The sequence below is a fragment of the Dryobates pubescens genome, chromosome 36, assembly GCF_014839835.1.
Source record: "Dryobates pubescens isolate bDryPub1 chromosome 36, bDryPub1.pri, whole genome shotgun sequence".
In the NCBI taxonomy this organism is placed as follows: domain Eukaryota; kingdom Metazoa; phylum Chordata; class Aves; order Piciformes; family Picidae; genus Dryobates; species Dryobates pubescens.
Genome location: NC_071647.1, coordinates 3139888 through 3146323, shown reverse-complemented (window position 1 = coordinate 3146323; position 6436 = coordinate 3139888).

The following is a 6436-nucleotide window of genomic DNA, read 5'->3' as shown; positions in this document are numbered from 1 at the left end:
TCGTCATCCTCCTTGTCCTGCTCATCCTCCTCCTTCTCCTCCTCCTTCTCCTCCTCCTCATTCTCCTCCTCCTCATTCTCCTCCTCATCTTCATCCTTGTCCTCCTCATCTTCATCCTTGTCCTCCTCATCTTCATCCTTCTCCTCATCCTCATCCCTGTCCTCCTCATCCTTCTCTTCATCCTCATCCTTCTCTTCATCCTCATCCTCACCCTCCTCATCCTCCTCCTTCTCCTCATCCTCATTCTCCTCCTCTTCATCCTCATCCTCATCCTTCTCCTCATCCTCATCCTCCCCCTTCTCCTCCTCCTTCTCCTCCTCCTTCTCCTCCTCCTCCTCCTTCTCCTCCTCCTCCTCCTCCTCCTCCTCCTCCTCCTCCTCCTCCTCCTCCTCCTCCTCCTCCTCGTCCTCATCCTCATACACCCCCTTCTCCTCCTCCTCCTCATCCACCCCCTTCTCCTCCTCCTCATCCTCCCCCTTCTCCTCATCCTCATTCTCCTCCTCTTCATCCTTATCCTCCTCCTCATCCTCATCCTCATCCTCTTCATCCTCCTCCTCGTCCTCATCCTCATCCTCTTCATCCTCCTCCTTGTCCTCATCCTCATTCTCCTCATCCTCATCCTTCCCCTTCTCCTCCTCCTCCTCCTCGGGGTCAAGCAGCTCAGCACCAGCATCATTGACACCCCCTCCCCCCCCCCCCCCCCCCCCGAAGGGCCTTGCTGGACCCCAACCCAACCCTCTTGGCTTCTGGCACCTCAGCAGGACCCTGGGCTTGGACGGCTTTGGGGGTGGCTTCGGTGAGAGCTCCCCTGGGCTTGGGGCACTCAGCTGAGCTGAGGAGCTCTGCTCTGCTTCGCCTCTGGGCGTTGGATTGGATTTTGTTGGATTGGATTTTAGTCTGCTTTATGTATGCATTTCATTTCATCTTTAGTTTAGTTTAGTTTAGTTTGATTTTAAATGTCACTATTTTAGCTCATTTTAGCTCACTTTCATTGTCTTGTCCTCTCCCCCTCTCTCCCCCTCTCTCCCCCTCTCTCCTCCTCTCTTCTTTCTCTTCTCCTCTCTTCTCCTCTCCTCCTCTCTCCTCCTCTCTCCTCCTCTCTCCTCTTCTCTCCTCCTCTCTTCTCCTCTCTTCCCTTCTCTTCCCTTTTCTCTTCTCTTCTCTTCTCTTCTCTTCTCTTCTCTTCTCTTCTCTTCTCTTCTCTTCTCTTCTCTTCTCTTCTCTTCTCTTCTCTTCTCTTCTCTTCTCTTCTCTTCTCTTCTCTTCTCCTCTCCTCCTCTCTCCTCCTCTCTCCTCTTCTCTCCTCCTCTCTTCTCCTCTCTTCCCTTCTCTTCCCTTTTCTCTTCTCTTCTCTTCTCTTCTCTTCTCTTCTCTTCTCTTCTCTTCTCTTCTCTTCTCTTCTCTTCTCTTCTCTTCTCTTCTCTTCTCTTCTCTTCTCTTCTCTTCTCTTCTCTTCTCTTTCCCTTTCTTTTCTTTTTGGTTTCAATTTTCCTTTCCTGTCCTGTTCTTCCCTTTCCTTCCCTTTCCATCCCTTTCCTTCCCTTTCCATCCCTTTCCTTTTCTTTCCATCCCTTTTGTCTTCTTTCCTTCCCTCTCCTTCTCTTTTTATCCTTTCATTCACTTTCCTTTCTTTATTTTTCTCTCCTTTCCCTTCCCCTTTACTTTCCCCACTTGATTCAATTTAGTTTCATTTCCTTTTTTTTCCTCATTTATTTCCAATTTCCTTTCCTTGTCTTCAGTTCCCTTCAATGTTCTTTGCTTTCTGACTCCTCAGTTTCCCCTTCTTTAATATTCTCTATCTTGAATCTTATTTTGTTTCACTTCACTACTTTTTCACTTCACTTCACTTCATTTCACTTCACTTCAATTCACTTCACTTCACTTCACTTCTCCATTCCATTCCATTCCATTCCATTCCATTCCATTCCATTCCATTCCATTCCATTCCATTCCACATTTCATTTCATTTCATTCCATTCCATTCCATTTTGTGTGTGCTTATTTCAGTGCATTCAGGTTTGCTTCATTTCTTCCATCTCCTTCCATTTAATTGCAATCTGATTTGACTTCATTTTTCACCCTATTTTGCTTGGTTTCATTTCACTTCCCTGAATTTAATGTCACTGATTTTCCTCACTTTGCTTCCTTTTTCTTTCTCTTTCCCCTTCCCTTTCTCTTTCCCCTTCCCTTCCTCTTTTCCATTCCCTTCCCTTCCTCTTTTCCCTTCCCTTCCTCTTTTCCCTTCCCTTCCTCTTTTCCCTTCCCTTCCTCTTTTCCCTTCCCTTCCTCTTTTCCCTTCCTCTTTTCCCTTTCTCTTTTCCCTTCCTTTTCTCTTTTTCTTTTTCATTTAAATATAACTCTATTTATTTTATTTAATTTCATTTCTTTTACTGGTTTAGCTCATCTTTTTACTCTACATTTTCTTTTCTTTTCCTTTTAAATGTTACTTTAATTTTGGTTTGGTTTATTTTCTTTATTAGTTTTTTTTTTACTTCATTTTTAAGTTTATTTCCTTTATTTTCCTTTTATTTAGCTTAGTTTATTTATTTTACTCATCTTCTTCTATTTATTTTCTTTTATGTACTTTATTTTAGTTACTTTTATTCATTTCATTCATTTTCTTTTACTTAGCTTTTCTTTTTTTGAATATTTTATTCATTTTCTTCTTTTTATCTCATTTAATATTTTATTCATTTTCCTTTATTTAGTATTTGATTCATTTTATTTCCTTTAATTTAGTATTTGATTCCTTTTCTTCTTTGTCTCTTATTTACTATTTTATTAATTGTCTTAATTTTATTTTATTCAGTATTTCATTCATTTTGCTTTCTTTTATTTACTATTTGATTCATTTTCTTCTCTTTCTCTCATTTAGCATTTGATTCATTTTCTCTTATTTAGTATTTGATTCCTTTTCTTCATTTTCTCACTGAGTATTTGATTCCATTTTATGTCTTTCACTTTATTCCCTTCCCTTCCCTTCCCTTCCCTTCCCTTCCCTTCCCTTCCCTTCCCTTCCCTTCCCTTCCCTTCCCTTCCCTTCCCTTCCCTTCCCTTCCCTTCCCTTCCCTTCCCTTCCCTTCCCTTCCCTTCCCTTCCCTTCCCTTCCCTTCCCTTCCCTTCCCTTCCCTTCCCTTCCCTTCCCTTCCCTTCCCTTCCCTTCCCTTCCCTTCCCTTCCCTTCCCTTCCCTTCCCTTCCCTTCCCTTCCCTTCCCTTCCCTTCCCTTCCCTTCCCTTCCCTTCCCTTCCCTTCCCTTCCCTTCCCTTCCCTTCCCTCCAAGCTGATCTGCTCTGACTTTATTGCACCCAGAACCATCCTGCCCTTTCCCCCTGGCCACACACCATCAACCCCTTCCCCCCCTTCCCAGCTGCACTCTCCCCTTTCCCAGGACTCATCTCCCACTGCCTTTGGTCCTTTCTGGTCCTTTTGGATCCATTTTCCTTTCCTTTTTTCAGCTTCTTCTGGGGCTTTCCACCTCCTCATCCCCCTGTGACTTTCCTCCAGGTGCCAATTTCTCTCTCTTTCCCCCATTCAGGGTTTATCTGGGGGTGTGTGTTTGTGTGTGTTTGCCACAAACATTTCCCACCCCTCAGTTTTTACTCTGCTTTATATTTTTGGGTCTAATTCTCTGTAGTTTTGGTCCCACCACACTCAGCCCTGGTGCCTCTGCCCCACCCAGACTCAATGAACTTCCCCTTCCCCACCCCAGTTTGGGTTCATTTCCCCCAATTCAATCTGTGGACTTTCCAAGGTGTTGGTTGCTCCCCCCAAGCCCCCAAGACAGACCCCCAAGAGACACCCTCCCCCCCAAAATGAAACCCTCAACAGGGATGAAGGACCAGGCTGCTTCTCAGGTGAGCCTTCAGGTCTGCTCATGTCTCCAGCAGCTTCATCCCTCCATCCATCCATTCATCCACCCTTCCATCCATCCACCCTTCCATCCATCCACCCTTCCATCCATCCACCCTTCCATCCATCCATCCATCCATCCATTCATCCACCCTTCCATCCATCCACCCTTCCATCCATCCATCCATCTCTCCATCCATTCCTCCAACCATCCACCCCATTATAACTTCATCCCTCCCTCCCTCCTTCCTTCTATCCCTCCATCCCTCCTTCCCTTTATCCCTCTATCCCTCCATCCCTCCATCCATCCCAATGTCTCAGTATCCCTCCATCCCTTCTTTTGTCTATCCCTGCATCTTTCCCTCCAGCCCTGCATCCCACCATGCTTCCATCCCGTTCTACCATCCCTCTGCTTCTCCATCCATCCCTCTCCATCCATCCTTCCCTCCCTCCATTCCTTCATCCCTCCACCCCACCATACTTCCATCCCATCTCACCATCCCTCCATCTCATCCCTCCACCCTGGCATATCCCTCCATCTCTCCATCCATCCCTCTTTACATTCCTCTATCCCTCCATCTCTCCATCTCTCCATCCATCCCTCTTTACATTCCTCTATCCCTCCATCTCTCCATCTCTCCATCCATCCCTCTTTACATCCCTCCATCCCTCCATCTCTCCATTCATCCCTAGACCAGCTTCTCCATCCACCCCTCCATCCACCTATCCTTGCATCCCTCCCTCCCTCCATCCATCCATCCCTCCCTCCCTCCATCAACTCCTCCATCAACTCTGTCCATCCCTCCTTTCATTCCTTTATCTTTCCATCCCTCTCTCAATCCTTCTTTCCACCCCTCCTTCCATCCCTCCCCACACTCCCTGGACCCACTGCCGTTTGCCATCCTCCCTCCTGCTGGATTCTGCTCACAGCTCTTTGGGGTCGCTGCTTTGGTTCCACTCCCGGTGCCCCCCCAGCCCAAATCCTCCCTCCAAAGGTTGCCACCAACCTGGGAGCTGCTCGCCGGCGCCTCTCGCTCTTGGGGGGCTGTCAGGGTGGGGGGCTCCTGGGGGCTGTCAGGGTGGGGGGCTCCTGGGGGCTGTCAGGGTGGGGGGTTCCTAGGGGGCTGTCAGGGTGGGGGGCTCCTGGGGGCTGTCAGGTTGGGGGGTTCCTGGGGGCAGCGCTGGGAGCCCCTCGCCCCCCGTTCCCGATCGTTCCCGGTCAGCTCCCGCCGAGCTTCTGCGCTCCGGTCCCCTCCAACCTCCTACCCAATCCGGGCCCCCCCCCGCGCCGGCCCCAGCCCTCCTCTTCCTCCTCCTCCTCAGCACACCCCCCGCTGCCCTGGGAGGTGGGGAGAGGAAGGAAGGGGGGAGCCACCCCCCCAGGGAGGAGGGCTGGGGGTGGCAGAGCGGTGAAGGGATTGGCGGGGGAGGGGTTGTGGTCCCTTCCTAAACAGGGGGAGAAATGGGGACACAGGGGAGCAGTGAGGGGTGGGCAGGGTGCTGGGGGGGAGGGTATTGGGTGCCAGGGTGGGGGGCGCTCAGCCCAGGGTACCCCCCCGCAAAAGGAAGATTTGGGGAAGGGGATGGGCACAGACGTGGCACCTGGGTGAGAGGGGGCACCCCGAGCTGGGGTGCAAGAGGTGTGCCAAGGTGGGGGAGGGGATGCTGCAGTGGGGAGGGTGCCACGGGGGGTGGGTGCCACCTTATGCACGGGTGCCACGGGGGGCGTGGGGGGCCACAGGGAGTGGGTGCCACGGCGGGTGCGTGGGTGCCGTGGCTCGTGGGTGCCACGGTGGGTGAGCACCGCCACTCAATCCCCCACCCACCACAGGTACAGCCCCCCCCGCCCCGTGCCAGCAGCACCCCCACAGGCTGCTCCTGCTCACTCGTGCCAGGGCAAGCTGGGCAACCACCCACCCCACACTCACATGCCCAGGCTGGATGGTGCCCACCACGTCCCGCTGTCCCATCGGCGGTGGGCACGAGTGGGGACCCCAGACCACACTCACATGCCCGGGCTGGATGGTGCTCACCACGTCCCGCTGTCCCATCGGCGGTGGGCACGAGTGGGGACCCCAGACCACACTCACATGCCCGGGCTGGATGGTGCTCACCACGTCCCCCCGTCCCATGGGCGGTGGGCACGAGTGGGGACCCCAGACCACACTCATGCCCGGGCTGGATGGTGCTCACCACGTCCCCCCGTCCCATGGGCGGTGGGCACGAGTGGGGACCCCAGACCACACTCATGCCCGGGCTGGATGGTGCTCACCACGTCCCGCTGTCCCTTCGGCGGTGGGCACGAGTGGGGACCCCAGACCACACTCATGCCCGGGCTGGATGGTGCTCACCACGTCCCGCTGTCCCATCGGCGGTGGGCACGAGTGGGGACCCCAGACCACACTCACATGCCCGGGCTGGATGGTGCTCACCACGTCCCGCTGTCCCATGGGCGGTGGGCACGAGTGGGGACCCCAGACCACACTCACATGCCCGGGCTGGATGGTGCTCACCACGTCCCGCTGTCCCTTCGGCGGTGGGCACCCCAGAGCACGGCGGAGGTGGGGAGAGGGGGGGAAGAAGGGG